At 44.7% G+C, this 17809-nt stretch overlaps 1 pseudogene; it reads right to left on the reverse strand.

Annotated features, from left to right (window-relative positions):
- Nucleotides 1–1172: 1172 nt before the first annotated feature.
- On the reverse strand, nucleotides 1173–1267 carry LOC142427025 (U6 spliceosomal RNA; annotated as a pseudogene).
- Between the last annotated feature and the right edge of the window lie 16542 nt (nucleotides 1268–17809).

Consider the following 17809-nt stretch of genomic DNA (forward strand, 5'->3'; position numbering starts at 1 on the left):
TAGTAGGCTGCTAACCACCCAGCTGGCAGTGGAAACCCACCAGCTCCTCTACAGAGAAAGATCAAGTTCTCTGCTCCTGTACAGATGGACAGCCTCAGAAATCCTAAGGAGCAGTCCCACTTAGTCCTATTGGCTCTCTGTGAATTGGAATCAAACCAATGGCAATGGGGTTTTGTTTTTTACCGGTGGTTTCAGAGATACATACTTCAGTAAAATGAACTGAACTTTGGACTTAAAATGGTTGCATCTTATTGTCGATAAATCATATCTCCACAAAGTTAATAAAGGGTGCCTGGCAATACAATGGATAAAATTCTCAACGGCGAACCAAAAGATCTGTTGTTTGAACCTACCTGCCGTTCCACGCATGAAAGAGGTGGCATTCTGCTTTCATACAGGTTTACAGCCTCGGAAATCCTTGGAAATTCTACTCTGTCTTACAGGGTCACTATGAGTGAAAGTTGACTTGACAGCAGTGGGAAAATTAATTTAGAAAGTTTTAATATGCAGGCCCTGTGGCAAAACTCCTGAAACAAAATTTTTGTAGGCTGAGCCCAGGGCATCAGTGTTTTTAACAGGTCCAAAGAGAGATTCTGACTGGTGCCAAGGTTTATGACTCACCTTGGTACCGTTTTACTGAGCTGGCGATAGCTATATGAGTTTTCAGTAGCCATCACGCCCTTCAACTGTTTTGTCCTCATCTGTGGCAGTGAGATAAAGTCCTATCAACTTGAAAAGGGGTGGAGTCTAGCCTGTCAATCAGGTCGCAGCTTGATGACCTCATTTGGCAGGCATGGAGGGGATAAATAGCTCACTGGAGGCCAGACACACGCTCATCCTCATCCTCAGCTTCGTCTTGCTGCTGACAAGCCACATGGAGCTACACTGATGCAGCCAGAGTCCTGGAGCTGGAGGAGTCACGTGGAGACCCATGCCAGCACTGAGATGCTTCCACCACCACTGGATCCACAAGACTTTCCACCCACTGCCTGTGATCTTCCTGCATTCAGCATCATTGCATGACTGCATGAGGCTAAAGAGGAATTTATGAACTAGTATTAGAAAAATGGACTAAGATTTGACTTATGAACTTGATCTGGACTGGCTGGGATGTTATTCAATATATAATTGCTCTTTTATATAAAGCTTTTCTTATACACATACAAAAATAAAGCAATAAAAAAAGCCTCATGAATTTGTGTCTCATCCTTACACAGGGGCCATGCTAATCTTCTCTGTATCATTCCAATCATCCTTGGCTTTGGATGTAGAGATGTCACAGACTCTAAGAAGACTTCATTGAACTAGAAGGAAACGTACAGTGATGGTTGATCTGTTGGTGGTCCCAGTTACAACTCTACTCCCCAGGCTCTGCTAGTCTGGAGAGAATCCCACTGAACTCCTTAAAATTGGCTCCAGTGAGCTCATGGCCATGTCCCTCAGTAGGGACACCTTTAAGTGGCTGCTCTAAGTCTAACCTTCACAAAAGGCACCAAACAAGCACCTCTACACCCCCAAACTTTGAAATGGATTTAAGTCATACCACAGTCATTTCTGTAGTCCACAAGCATTGCAGAGTGGCAGAAGTGGGGCTATTTACCCTTCAGTGAAGGTTACAATCACGGTGCATTGTCCGTGCTGCTGTTGCTGTTGCTTACGGTCTGACTCATGGCAAGCCCAGGTGTCCAGGCTGTGACCTTGTGGAATCAGGTGACCAGAACTGTCTTCTGATGCATTGCCCACGCTGGCATGTAATTGTGCCTGAAACATCAGTCTCAATTCATAGGCTGTAGAAAGTTAGTATTTAATGCAAACAAATTCGCCACTTTGAGAAATGATGAGGAATTGGATTGGTATTTCTCAGAGTGGGCTCATAACCCTGGCTCTGACAAGATGCTTCTTTATGTCAGAAAGCAGCACCCCAGAGTTGTCCAAGCCTGCTACCCTGGTGTAAACTTCTAGATGGTTAGCATGTTGTCATTTGGAAACCAATGCATGATGGGCTAGAATAAAGGATCATGCAAATAATACTAACAAATTATGGCCACAAGGAGAATTAGGTACTGTCATCAACCGTAGAAATTTTACCTTCCTGGGGTCTGCCTGTTTGGTACGAATCTGAACTGCTGCGCTCAGCTATCTGCACTAATAGGACACCAATATTTAAAATAACAATGGAGCTAAGTCCCAAAGTAACGACTGGGTAACGAGCAATTTGAACTACAAAATCAAACATAATCAAAGAAAATTCATTATCTAAATCAGAGGGATTTTTAGAGGATTTTGGAGAGTGTTATTTTTGTTATTATTGTTTTTCTTTTTGCTCACATCTTTAAAAATGTGTTTGCTCAGATTTAAAGCTACTTGCTTCTTGATCTGCATCCTTTCCTTAAGAGAATTTAAAGTGGACCAGACCAGCATCCTTAAACAATCTAAGGCAAGATCATATGCATGAACACAACTCTCAGATAAATCGATGAAGGAACAAAGCATCCTTTGCCTCGGTGCATTTTGGATATAACTAACCTTTCTAACGAAAAAAGAAAGGCTTTGGTACCGGAAGAAAGCAGCCGACAATGTGTCAGATCTTAGCAGCAATGCTACACGGAACACAATTACCGGGGTGACAGTGACGGTGACAGAAGAGGTGGGGCATTAGTCATCGCTACTACTCCCAGAGTACCTTCTGTAGTGATGGGCTATGGCTCCAACTGTAGTCATGAAGGTGATGGAAAGAAGACGAGGCACGAACTACAGCGCTTGCTGCATTGTAGGTGCTTACTAAAGTGTAACGACCACCACCTCCTTCTTCATCTTCAGCCCATTTTGGAGCCAGAGAAACTGAGGATCAGAGAAGCTTGGCAAGTGGATCAAGGTCAAGCAGCAGAAATTGTAACAATTCCTATCTCAGGGACAGCAAATGAATCGTTCTACTCCATCTCTGGCATCTTCTTGGTGTATAGATGTGGGGGCCTGCTATGAAAATCATTTCCCCGACACAAGACCACTGTCCTTGGTCCGGATCAATGACTGAGTTTGTTTGTTTGAACTGCGCAAAGGTTAGATTTCCATCTGCTTACAGCTTGAATTAGGGCACTGGAGCTGAGAGAAGGACTCACAGGCTGATGGAGGGGGAGTAGGTGGGGGGAGTCACTCTGTGTAAATCCTCGTCGGAAATAGGCTGGCTCCGCCACCTTCTCTTTGCCACCTGCTCTGAATCAGACTTCACTCTCAGTGTGGTGCACAGCCCACATGGCCTCCTGGCTTCCTGGATTTGTCTGACCATATAGATTGAATTCAGGGTACATAGTTGAGGCTTAAAAAAAATTAACTCATTTCAGCTTTCCTCATGAAAACACAAAGGTATCTAAATTCAAGTACATTTAATGAGTTATCCCCCCTACCTACCTCCCCCCAAGGAAAGATATTTCAGCTCTGGGTGATGAACTCACTTAGCTTGTCTTTGGTTGAGGATACAAATTCATCTGTACTCAGAAAATACTACAGAAACCAGAAATGTTCCCAGGCGGCCTTGAGACAGGTTCTGTTGTCAGGGTGTCCATTGATGCATAAGTAGATAAGGGCTTCGCATAATCTTATTAATAAAGCTCATGTTCTTTGGCTCACTGGCCAACTATGGTTGCCTTCAAAGTCATTCAACTGCAGAGCAGGCTCAGGAGTTATTAAGAGATCCTGCAGCCTGATAATCAGTGTAGTGAAATCCTTAAAGCAATTGCCGCTATCGTGTTCGGCCCTTGGTCCAGCTCCTCTAGCAGCCAACATCTTGAAAAAACGGAAAGCAAGTTTACCCGAATTCAACCGCAACAAGAATGCAATGGGAACAGACTAGAAAGAAGCAGGGACCCGGGGTTTTCTCAAGGGCATTACACACAATTGTCGTTAAAGGATTGCTTTAGGAACCCAGGCGCCTTCATTTCCTAGGGTTTCCAAACAAAATACTGAAACATGGATGTCGTGAAAGAACTATCTTTTCTAGTCTGACAGTTCTGGAGGCAAAAGCCTAAGTGCCGGGAGTTGGTAAGGCTGCCCTCTCTGTCTGTCGTTGTAGAAGATCCTCTTCCCGCGTCTGGCGGCTCTGGTCCTTTGCTGCTTGCATGCTGCTTTCCTCCTGTGTGCGAGGCTCCTTAAGGAGCCCTGCTGGTGGAATGAGCTAGGATGCACTGAGTGGCTAACTGCAGGGTCAGCTGTTCAAACCCCCCAGTCTCTTCTGGGAGCAAGATGAAGCCGTCTACTCCAATACAGATGTAAAGCTTTGGAAACCCACGGGGGCAGTTCTCGTCCTTTTGGGTTGGCACGAGTCCGAACCGACTTGATGGGAATAAGTTTCAGTTGTGTTCTCTGTTTTGGTGACATTCTCTGCGTGTCTCCTTCCCTGATTTATAAGATGAAACAGTTCAGGAGTGATTAGGACTGGGGCCCATCCTCTTCTGGTATATCCTCATTATGCGTCAGATCACATCTACCAGGAAAATCCTATTTCTCCAAACAAGGTCGCATTCAGAAACATAGGGATTAGAACTTTAGCATATTGCGGGGGGTGGAGGGAATAATTCAATAAATATATAACACTCAGGGAAAACCATTGTTACTTGGCATGAATACACTGCTGTTTCGTTATCATCTTCATCACCACCACCACCATGGTGGATATTTATTGGCCACTTACCACACACAAGTCCTATACTAAGTCCCTTTAAATAATCTTATTTTAGAGTAAGACTTTCATTTTATAGTGATATTCTGAGGCTCAAAGCAAGTACCCTAACATGTCAGGGTAATCTAGCACCTAACACATCATCACGGGTCCAGTAGGTGCAATTGTACAGTGATAATAAGTAAAGATTATCGTAAAGTCATAAAGAGCATGAGAGATAGAAGAGAGATTGAATAATAGAGTCAGACATATTTCATGTTAGCATTGCTCACCTCAGCCTAACTTGGGTCCATGTGGAGAGAGGGGAAGGGGAAGGAGGACAGGGGGAAAGGGAACAGGGGAGCAAGGACAGGAGAGGAGAGGGAGAACTGATGAGAGGCCAAGAGGGGAAGCTGAGATAGCTCTTTATTGGGGGTCATTCAAGCCCCCAGGTAAAGACATATGTCACAGGAAAGGGTTGCACTATAGGTTATACAGCAATGAGGGGGCCAATCTAGGGATATACAAGCAATAGGAAGAGGAGGGATTGGGGTATACATATGAGAAGATGGCAGATCCTAGATTCAGGATGGCAGCCTAACTTTGGATGCACTGAGCAGGTTTGACCTGTTCTCTGGATCTCCATGGAAACTATTATCAGTAGGGTGTAACCCCACCTACAGGGACCAAGCTAATGGTCTCAAGCCTTTAGGGGGAAGTAGCCCATGTCCTTTACAGCAGGGAGGGGTGGGTAGGGGGGTCACCTAACTGTAGTCTGGAAAGTGACTGCCTTCAGGGAGGTAACTTGACAATCATTTACCATTATCTACAAGCAGTGTCCTAAGTCTAACATATATTTGGGGGAGATGACTTGGGAGAAATCTTTCTGTTTCTCACACTAATATGATTAGCAAATGTTGTTAGGTGCTGTCAAGACGGTTCTGACTCATAGTCACCCTATCCCCCAAAACCCAAACATGACCCAGTCCTGCCCCATCCTCACCATCATGTAATGTGTGAGCTCATTGTTGCAGCCACTATGCCTATCTGTCTCCTTGACGGGTTGTCCTCTTTCTTTGATGACCACCTACTATATGCAGCATGAAACCCTTTTCCAGGGATTGGAAAATCCCTCCAGATAACATGTCCAAATGAAGCCTCACCATCCTCTCTCTCTTTTTTTAAATATTGTTTTATTAGGAGCTCATACAACTCATCACAATCCATACATACATCAATTGTGTAAGCACATTTGTACATTCATTGCCCTCATCGTTGTCAAAACATTTGCTCTCCACCGAAGCCCCTGGCATCAGTTCCTCATTTTCCCCCTCCCTCCCCATTCCCTCTTTACTCCTGAACCCTTGATAATTTATAAATTATTATTTTGTTATATCTTGCATTGTCCAACGTCTCTCTTCACCCACTTTTCTGTTGTCCAAATCCCAGGGAGGAGATTATATGTGGATCCTTGTAATGAGTTTCCTCTCTCCAACCCACCCTCCCTCCACGCTCCCAGTATCACCACTCACACCACTGGTCCTAAAGGGATCATCCGCTCTGGATTCCTTGTATTTCCAGTTCCTATCTGTACCAGAGCACATCCTCTGATCTAGCTATATTTGTAGGATTGGGATCATGATAATGGGTGGGCAGGAGTGGGGAGGAAGCATTTAGGAACTAGAGGAAAGTTGTATTTTTTCATCATTGCTACATCGCTCCCTGACTGGCTCATCTCCTCCCCAAGACCCTTCCGTAAGAGGACGTCCAGTGGCCTATAAATGGGCTTTGGGTCTCCACTCCGCACTCCCCCACTCATTCACTATGGTAAGATGTTTTGTTCTGATAATACCTGATACCTGATTCCTTTGAAACCTTGTGATTGCACAGGCTGGTATGTTTCTTCCATGTGGGCTTTATTGTTTCTGAGCTAGATGGCTGCATGTTTACCTTCACACCTTTAAGACCCCAGACGCTATATCTTTTGATAGCCAGGCACCATCAACTTTCTTCACCACATTTACTTATGCACCCATTTGTCTTCAGCGATTGTATCAAGGAGGTAAGCACACAAGGATATAGTTTTTTGTTGTTTGATGCCTGATAACTGATCCCTTTAGCACCTCATGATCACACATGCTGATGTGCTTCTTCCATGTGGGCTTTGTTGCTTCTCAGCTAGATGGCCACTTGTTTACCTTCAAGACTTTAAGACCCCAGATGCTGTATCTCTTGATAGCTGGGCACCATCAGCTTATTCCCCACATTTGTTTATTCACCTGCTTTGTCTTCAGCGGTTGTGCTGGGAAGGTGAGCATCATAGAATGCCAATTGAATAGAAGAAAATATTCTTGCATTGAGGGAGTACTTGAGTGGAGGCCCAACGTCTTTCTGCTACCTTAATACTAAACCTATAAATATATGCACATAGATCTATTTCCACATCCTCATATATATATTTACATATGTAAATGCCTTTAATTAGATCTCTATAAATGCCCTTTGCCTCCTAGCTCTTTCCTCTATTTCCTTTCACTTTCCTCTTGTCCCACTATCATGCTCAGTCTTCATTTGGGTTTCAGTAATTCCTCTTGGTTGCATTACCCTTGATCATGCCCTACCAGGCCTCCTACACCCTCCTCACCACTGATTTGGATCACTTGTTGTTCCCTTGTCCCTGAGTTTGCTAACAACCCTACCTTTTCCCCCACCTCGCCCTCTTCCATGTCCCTCCGGAACTGTCGGTCCCGTTGTTTTCTCCTCCAGATTGTTCATCCAGCCTATCTTATTTAGACAGACCTGCAGAGATAATAACATGCACAAAAACAAGACAGAACAAAACCAAGCACCAATATACAACAAAACAACAATACAATGACAAAATAAAAACAAAGCAAAGCACAACAAGAAAGAAAAGCTTGTAGTTAGTTCAAGGACTGTTTTCTGGCCTTTAGGAGTGACCGTCCTCTCTTTTAAGGTGCGTTCTGGATGTACTTCTTCCAGGACAAGTTTGTTTGTCCTTCTGGCAGTCCACTTTCCAGATTCTTTGTTAATTAATACCATAATTCAAATGCATCCATTCTTCTTCCATTTCCTTTCTTAATTATCTAACAGACATGCCAGTCAGGCTACTGAAAACACTAAGGCTTGGGTCAGACTCATCTTAGTCTTCAGAGTGCCATCCTGGCTCGTCAACACTGTAAAGAGGTCTGCTGCAGCAGATGGGGCCCTCTCATTGCCAACGTCCTAGTGGAGACACCTGCTGACCTTGGAAAGCAAGGGACTGCACAGGAGCAGTCAGTTAGTATTTTCCTTCCCCTTTCCTTGCCGTGTTTACCTTTCCCCCCTCATCTGGAGGACCAAGCATGCACACTTCTCAGGCAAAGTGTCAGCACTTTAATCCTTGCCGTAGGCCTTGCTTTCCAGAGCTATAGATGAAGACATAGTATTTCACATCTAAAAATGCTGACTTTCGGAGAAGCGATTTGACCAAAGTATCATAAGAACAAAGACATAACTTGTATTTGAATCCAGTTCTAGAAAACTCAAAAGGCTGGGATTGAGTGTCAAAGGCCAGGACTGAGTGCAACCCGACTTCAGAACATAGAGTGATAATGAAATATTTATCTTTATATCCAGATGTCTGTTGGTATATTGAAAGGAGCCCCGGCGGCATTATGGGTTAAATGTTGGGCTTCTAACCAGAAAGGCAATTGTTCAAACCTACCAGTCGCTCTGCTGGAGAAAAAGGGGACTACCTGCTCATGTAAAAATTGACAGTTTGTGGAAGAAACACACCAGCCTGTGTGATCACGAGGGGTTGATGGGATCAAGTATCAGGCATTAAAGAACAAAAAATCATATCTTTGTATGCTCACCATCCCGATATGACTGCTGAAGACAAAGTGGGTGCATAAATAAATGTAGTGAAGAAAGCTGATGGTGCCCGGCTATCAAAAGATATAGCGTCTGGGGTCTTAAAGGCTTGAAGGTAAACAAGCGGCCATCTAGCTGAGAAGCAACAAAGCCCACATGGAAGAACACACCAGCCAGTGCGATCACGAGGTGTCGAAGGGATCAGGGACCAGGCATCAAAGAACGAAAAATCATATCATTGTGAATGAGGGGGAGTGCAGATTGGGGACCCAAAGCCCATATGTAGGCAACAGGGCATCCCCTTACAGAAGTGTCTCAGGGAGGAGACAAGCCAGTCAGGGTTCAGTGTAGCAACAATGAAACATACAACTTTCCTCTAGTTCCTAAATGCTTCCTCCCACCCCCACCACCACTATCATGATCCCAATCCTACTTTACAAATCCATCTAGAGGATGTACACTGGAACAGACAGGAACTGGAAACACAGGGAATCCAGGGCAGATGATCCTTCAGGATCAGTGGTGAGAGTGGTGATACTGGGAGGGTAGACGGAGGGTTGAGTAGAAAGGGGCAACCGATTACAGGGATCTACACATAACCCCCTCTCTGGGGTATGGACAACAGAAAAGTGGGTGAAGGGAGACGTCAGATAGTATAAGACATGACAAAATAATAATAATTTATAAATTATCAAGGGTTCGTGAGGGAGGGGAGCAAATAGGGAGAAGAAAAATGAGCTGATACCAAGGGTTCAAGCAGCAAGCAAATGTTTTGAGAATGATGATGGCAACAAATGTACAAATGTGCTTGACACAATGGATGGATGGATGGGTGGATGGATTGTGATAAGTGTTATACGAGCCACCAATAAAATGATTTTTTAAAACTTTTAAATAAAAAGCTAATAAAAAATGACAGTTTGGAAACACTTTGGATAATTTCTTGTGTCCGTATAGGGTTGCTTTGAGTCAGAATTGACATATCAGCAGTAACTTTGGTTTGAAGAAACATATGCATCCCTTTCTCGCTCTCACTACATATGTGTTTTGTGTGTGTATGTGTGTGTGTGTGTGTGTGTGTGTGTATGAGGGAGTACCCACCCCAAAATGAAATTTTTTTTCAAAGCTATGTATTTAATTTTTTTTTAAAAAACAGAACAACCTTATCACCTTCAAAATATGCTCCTTTATACTTAATACATTTGTCAAATCTGCAATTCCATTCTTGGAAACAGTTTTCAAACTCATCTGTTTGGATGGCTGATAGCACCTATCTCGGTTTTTTCTTCACTTCATCTACATTGTCAAATCATTGGCCTTTCGTGTCCCTTTTCATTCATGAAAACAAAAAGAAGTGACCTGAAGTGAGTTCAGGTGAGTCAGGTATATGGGGCAAGAAAGACATGCTGTTTTTTGTAAAAAATTGGCTCACTGAGATGGCTGCACAAACAGGTGCATTGTTGTGGTGAAAAAAACCAGTCTCCCATTTGCCAAAACCAGGCCTTTATTGTCCACAATGTTATGCAATCTTTTTAGAACCTCTGAATATAAACTTGAAGAACAGTCTGATCTGGTGGAACGAACTCCCAAAGCACTACGAGTTGACAGTTTCATCCATCGGGAAGTTGATGGACATCCAGAATGAGGTTTGTCATCAATGGACATTTCACCTTTTTTTGAAATGAGAAAACCCCTTGAACACTTGAGTTTTTCCCATAGTGCGGTCCTTGTAATGTGTTCAACATCACAGCCATTTCTATGGCACTTTTTCCCTAGCAGGAAACAAAATTTCACAGTTGCACACTGTTCTCCTAAATCGGCCATCACACACACACACACACACACACACACACACACACACACAAATAAAAAACAAGTTTCAAATGAAGCTGCTTTCATAAAAAAGTTCACTGTGACCACAGAGAAGCTTCCCAGGTGACAACACTGGATGCACTCACTCAGAGGAAGTTGCTCAGATGTTTGCCTAGCACGGTAAAATGCATACTACAAAAGCTCTGCTCAGCCCAGTGCACTTTTTGGGGGGGGTACCCCCTTATATATACACTATATATTCTCAGTCCTTTGTCATATATATATACATCCACACTAGAAAACAAACATATCTATTAAATAACAAAGTCAAGTTGAAGGGACAGTGTTCGGTCTTTTACTTCACGTACAATCTTTTCATCACTTTTAATGCTATTTATAAGCTTTTCCCCAGTTTGGCTAAGCAAAACTAAGCAAACATTTATTGAAGATCATTTATGTGAAATTTACTGAGCATCGTCTCCATACACACACACACACACACATATTTTTTCAAACTAATGCTACTTATTTTTAAACTGGGATGGGGTGGGGGTGGGCAGTCCAAAGTTGGATTAGCCTTGAGCATGTTCAGTCTTTCCAGAAACAGACCCCACCCCAGAATACCAAATTAGCTAGTATCTCGGGATCCTAGTACATTGACTCTCACCCCTATGTGGAACACCCAGAGAAAGACCGACCACTTTCCCTAATGATAGTTAAGCAATTAACCTCAGTGTACTTTTTTAGGAACGATTTCTATGCTATCCGTCACTCTTAGAGGCCGCATTAAGCAAAATCAAAGCAAAAAGGCTCGCAGCATCTCAACATGCTGAGGATTGTGCCTTTAAGCACCTTGGGTGTCCTCAACACCTTGCATGCATCCCATGCGGATTAAAACTGATTAAGCCAATTCCTCGGGGAAATTTCCCAGAACAAAGGCTTAAGGCTTAGGCTTCTCCTGGAGAATACAAAGAGGTGCTTGTATTACCTCCTATTGTCAGAGCCGTTTGACATATTGTGAAACAAGGCGCTCAGCTTATCGCTGTCTGAGGGGAGTGCACAAAACAGGGAAGGACTGCCTCCACCTCAGGGGACAGAAGGAATCCTCCCCGCTCCTTTTCCCAGCCCTCCTCCAGCTTACCCAGAGGCTGTGGGTACTTACGTACCGCCTTCTGACATCAGGTCGAAGCTAAAAGGTGCTGTTCTCATGATATTGCAAGTGGGATTTTAAATACTTAAACAGACAAACAAGCAAAACTTTAACCTGTAGCTCTTGTAATTGAAGAAACATCTTTATAAGTATCCTTTTTCATATTGATGTACTTATACCCTCTCTGAGAGATAGGGTAGACTCCAGACAGTGTTCTCCTCTCCATGGAATGTCCCGGCATGGATAATGGAAAGGAGGGAGGCACGGAAGGAGATGGACTGACACCGTGGCTGCAACAATGGGCTCAAACCTAACAACGCTTGTGAGGATGTCTCAGGACCAGGGGGTGCTTTGCACTGCTGTGCACAGGGTCACTGTGAGTAGGGACCAACTCAACAGCCAGCTAATGGCAGCAACACAGAACGTTTCTTAGTGTGATTCCTCCCATGAAGGCCCCAAGACACGAAAGTGAGTGCAGTTAGTTTAATTGTGTGATGGTCCCTGGAAATAACATTGAGGCCATGGCGAAAGTGAGGCAGGGAGGGAGAAAATCAATACAGGGGCAGTTATGAGGAGGCAGAAAACCATGGTTCTGGAGTGCTGACTGAAAAAGTTGGAGGTTCAAGTCTACCTAGAGGAATCTCGGAAGAAAGGTCTGGCAATATCCATTCCCCCAAAAAACCAGTGAAACTCCTGTGGTGCACCATTCTCCTCTGACACGCGGGCCACCAAGAGTCATTCTGACCAGAGAGATCAGTAACACAAAGCGGCCCAGATAGACTACAGTGATGGTCACATGCAGAAGAGGAAATTTAACAAGGAGATGCGTGTAAGGTCCTGTGCGTAGGTCCAGAGCACAGAGGAGCCATTGAGGATCTTCAGCCAGCAGAGTGGTAAGGTCAAAGAAGTGCTTTAGGAAGAATTACTTGACAATTTGTATGGATATAGCTGACCAGGGACAGATGGGAAGTCGGGGTAAGGGTAGGGTCTGTAGCAATAGTGTCAGCGGGCGGTTAGAAGAGCCAGGCCAAGACATTTGTGGAAACGAGAGGACAATGTATATTGGAAATTCATTGGACTGAGTCAAGGAGTAGAGAGCTCTGGGCAAGCTGAGTATGGGAAAATGACAAATGCTAACTGAGGATTCTAGGCTCGAGGGCTAGGAAGTGGGGCAATGGAAAGCAAGAAAGACGAGGAAGGAAAGCTGCGTGGATGGTTAGGGTCAAAGACGGAGCGAAGCACAGGAAATAGCTTTTGTTTTAAGATGTGCATGTTTGAGATACTGGAGGGGCATGCATGTAGAAACCTTCAAAGAGCCACTAAAAATGCAGCGAAGAGTCAAGCAAAGGAAGTTTGACTGTAAATCTTGATTAGGGAGTCAACTTCCCGGAATGGCAGCCAGTGCAATGAATGCCCTTTACTTACCCAAACGGTAAGAGCGGCAGAGATGGCGCCTCCCGCTGCTGACCCAGGAACCTTGGCCTCGGTCTTCTCATTTGCAAATTGGAGTTGATATTAATAATCACCTCATTGATTGTGAGGGGAGAGTTTCCCACCAAGTAGGCTCTCTTCTTTTTCACATCCCAGAACCAAATGCCATTTTCTGATCCACCATTCTGGCTTGCATTGCTACCTAGAAAAGATCCTGTGCCCTTGCTGCCTCAGCCCTAACCTGGGGTTCTGTGTCTGTGTCTACTGAAGCCCAGCCAAACTCAGTTAGGTGTTGGGTGCCATCAAGTTAGTTCCAGTGCATAATGACCCACCTACAAGAGACGGAAGTGCTTTCGGAACCACCTGCATTTCAGACAGACCACTGCTACTTGGCTATGCATAACATGGTTCACAAATCGCCTTAATATTATTTGAATATTGTCAGCACCCCCACATTCCTATTGTCTATTGACCCTGCCTCATGATGGACATGTGTCAGAAGGACTGTCTCTTCCACCTAACAGCACATCTACCCAATTTATCTTCGAACCCATATAAGATTTCGCACTCATTTACTCATCAGTTGTCTATCTTAGGATCCTCCAAGTGCACTCCTTGCCCATTGTTTCTGCCCCATGCAGGAAACTAAATGCCCGTTGTCCCCCTTTTCATTAAGACACAGCATCTATTCGGCAGGCCTTTTTCACATTAGAATTTGAAACCAAGAGATAAGTAATTTGGACAGAAACATTTCCCCCTGCTGCATAGCAATGGGCTGGCTTCCCAGCAGGGCCTGAGGGCACATCTCCAAATGGCAGATGACAAATAACTGGCTTTGTCTCGGTGACTCAACCTGATGATTATATCGAATAATTCCAGGCCTGATCCTAGAGACGCTGCCAGTGTGGAGAGCACTCCTACTGTCCTTTCAATTATGCAGCCTCCTTCACAGCAAGGATGCACCAATTCAAAATTTCCTATTTGTGGCCGTGTGTGTGTGTGTGTGTGTGTGTGTGTGTGTGAAGGTGAACTGTCCCATGCAAGCTTTCATGAACTCTTGCTGGTTCTCAAGTATTGCTTTTTAAGAAATCCTGTTTGCTATATTTATATTTGTCCAGCTTCTACAGCTGAACTCAAAACCCTTGGGAGGTAAGGGGCACCAGCGTTGGTCAAGCAATATGCAGCCTATCTCTACTTCCTCCCACATGGCAGTGCATTATGTGTACCAGTGTGTTACTGGGGCTGGTTGTTGTTAGGGTGATTCCAACTCATAGCCACCCCTGTGTGAGCAGAGCAGAACTGCATCAAGGGATTTTCGAGACTTTTCGGAGATAGATCACTGGGCCTCCTTCTGAGGTGCCTCTGGGTAGGTTTGAACTATAACCTTTTGGCTCAATCATTTGTGAGTAGCATAGTACAGTATGCCACAGTATAGTATACTATAGTTTATCTACTCTTTAGGGAATAGCAGTATTATTATAGAGATACAATATTACTTAATTTTCACATACATTTCTCATCATTGTTCACCCCACAATACAAGTAAGGAAAGTTAAATAATATGTTCAATGCTACCCAGCAAGAATGACCTGGGAATCTGAATTAGAGTGTTGCTGGATAGAGGATTTTTCCTGTCTTGACTCTTATGTTCCCAGCAACTAGTACATCACTTAACATTTTCATTATAAATGAAACCAAAAGTGACTTACTGCCATCAAGTCAACTCCATCTCATACCGACCCTGCAGGGTCCTATAGATAGACATGCCCCGGTGGGTTTCCGAGACTGTGGCTCCTTCTCCTGTGGGGAAGCTGGTGGTTTCGAGCTGCTGCCCTTGTGGTTAGCAGCCCAACTCATAATGACTATCCCAGCAGGAGGGGGCAAGAACTAGTTGTAAACGAGTGAAAACGTGTATGACTCTGAGAGCCAAGCCCCGGGGTTACACCAGATTGAGTGAGAGTCACAAAAGCAAGCACAATTACAAAACACTGAGTGCGACCTCCTAACACGAGGGAACCAAATCCCCAAGGTCGTGCGTTCCAACAGAGGTGATCTGGGCACGGAGCGTGCTCGTCCTGCCCCGGCCACTGCTATCACCGCCATGGCCAGTGCCATTCATCAGGCCCACGTCTGCACTCTTGTAGCTACAGCTGCCCAAGGAATAACCAGAGCAAACAATCAGCCTGGCCTTGAACCATGAATCCCATACACTGGGATGTGGCCTTGGAGAACGGAAACAAGTTGCCTGAAGCCTTCATCATGGTTGAGGTGTGATCTTGGACCTGGGGTTGAGTTCCAGCCTTCCTATTCCTAGTGGTTCCATCAGAGGTCTGATCGTACAATAGCTCAGGTGCATGTCTGCTGCTTCCTTTCCGTGGCATCTTCCCAATGACTCACTGGATGGATACTTATACTCAACCTATGGACCGTATTCCTCCGCATTATCACGCCACAGAAAAATGAATTATCACTGCTATTCTCTGCATGGTTTAAAATCAAGAAATGTGTGTGTCGAGGAGAAATCCTCTCACCGGACTTGTTCAATCTGTATGCTGAGCAAGTCATCAGAGAAGCTGGATGATATGAAGAAGAATGTGGCATCAGGACTGGAGGAAGGCTTATTAACAACCTGCAATTTGCAGATGACACCACCTTGCTTGCTGAAAGCAAGGAGGACTTGAAGTACTTGCTGATGAAGAGCAAGGATCATGGCCTTCAGTGTGGACTACAGCTCAGCACAAGGAAGATCAAAATCCTCACAAATGGACCAACAAGTAACATCATGATAAAGGGAGAAAATGTTGAAGTTGGCAAAGATCTTGTGTTGCTTGGGTCCACAATCAATGCTCATGGAACCAGCAGTCAAGAGATCAAAAGACAGGTTGCATTAGTCAAATCTACTGCACAAGACCTCTTTAGAGTGTTGAAAAGCAAAGCTGTTACTTTGAGGACTGAGGGGAGCCTGACCCACGCCATGGACTGCTAAAAGAACAAACCAATCCGTCCTGGAAGAAGCAAGGCCGGAGTGCTCCTTAGAGGCAAGGATGGCGGCACATCATCTTACATACTTTGGACATGCTGTCAGGAGAGACCGGTCCCTCCAGAAGGACATCAGACGTGAGGGGCAGTGAAGCAAAGGATGCCCCCCACCCCCCCAGGCGAGGGATGAACCTAGCCGCAGCGGCTGCAGCAATGAGCTCAGGTACAGGAACAACTGTGAGGAGGGCGCCGGACCGGGCAGTGCCTCGCTGTGTTGTGCACAGGGCCGCTATGGGTCACAGTGATTGGGTGGCACCTAGTAAGAAGAGCAACTGTTTTCTGCCGTGCAAATGGCTGCCAGCTTTTCTCCACAGCCAATTTAAGTGGCCACAGGGAATGACAGTCCACTGATGGTTAGCTGACACCGCACCCTCCCTCCTCCTCCTCCTTTTTTTTTTAATAGTTTCACCTTTGAAGCCATCTCCCCTAACACGCGAGTTGGTGTTTTGTTCTATTAACAGTTTATCTCAGGAGTTCACGGTGGAGTCCATTTGAATTCTTGCATTCCCTTATGGGACATTCACTTGAAATGAATTGCTAGCCTGTCAGATACACAGCTCGGCTCCTGGCACGGGAATTGTATTTCTTTAATGGCTTTATTCCTCTAAACATATTCTTTTTAGAGGCCTCCATTATCCCCCGGTCCTTGGAGGCCCCCACTGGCAATCGCAGAATAGGGCCTTTGGCTGTTGAGTGGCTTGAGAAACAAATCCGAAATATTTTAAAACTCAAAGAGCTCCTGAGCCGAATGACTGTGTCCTAGGCTGACTGCTATTGGGCACCAGGCAGCGAGCACAACACAGAAAGGCAATTCTTCTTGCAGGCAGCCAGGGTGCCAAATGAGCCGGGGTCCCCCCCTCACCCACCCTCCGCTTTTAAAAATGGACAGAAGTTTGCAGTAATTGAATGAAATAATGTACAATAATTTAAAATATTGTTCATTCAAATAGCAATTAGGTTTTAATTAAATGGTGCCATTTAATACACCGTTCGGCGGATACTGTAATTGGTTTCTTCAGCAGAGAACACAGTGATACCTAAGCTTTACTGAAGAAGGAATAACGATACTCATTGAGCCCACTAGACACATAACCAGCTTGGCTGCCTCTGCCACCCCTGCAAACGCCGTCCCCCAGCCCCCCATGAACAGGAAGTCAGTTTTGATGGTGAAACCTGCAGGACTCCTAATCAGTCACTGCTTTCTGAAATGACGAGTCACCCCAGACTAACCAAGTCCTATTTACATCAAACAGGTATCGTATCTGGTAATTTTTAAAAGAGATATTAAGCCTGCTCATTTCTCTTCTAAGCAAGCAGTTATGAAATTACATTTCATTTGAGTAAGGAGAATGGCATTATTTCTTTTTAAAACTTGGTATACATACAAAACAGCATTCGCCAGTTCGCTCTGAGAGGGCGGGCCGTGTCCTGGCACCGTCGCAGCTGCGTACTTTCTCTCCTATCTGCTGTGGGTCCCTTACAAGGACTTTTTTCATTTCCAAGCCTGGCTCCTGTTTCCTCATTGCTCATTCCTGAAATGTGATACAATAAGGTTCTATTCTCCTCAAGCCGTTCAACTGGACCATTCTGAGCAACGAAGCCAGAAGGCGGGGTCCGGAGGGATAGGGGAGCATTTAACTGAATTTAAAAAGGGGTGGAGGTGGGGGAGGAGGGGACCCCTCCTGCTTTCTAATGCCTCAAAATAACCAGAGATTAGATTACATTCCACCCCCCAAAATTCTTTGTTTTCAAATATACGTATATACTCCGCCTAAGGATGGAAAACTTTCATTTCCCTGTTTGCAAATGACTATCAACGTGTTGTTTTTGGAGAAGAATGGAAACCC

This window comes from Tenrec ecaudatus, chromosome 14, assembly GCF_050624435.1.
Source record: "Tenrec ecaudatus isolate mTenEca1 chromosome 14, mTenEca1.hap1, whole genome shotgun sequence".
Lineage (NCBI taxonomy): Eukaryota > Metazoa > Chordata > Mammalia > Afrosoricida > Tenrecidae > Tenrec > Tenrec ecaudatus.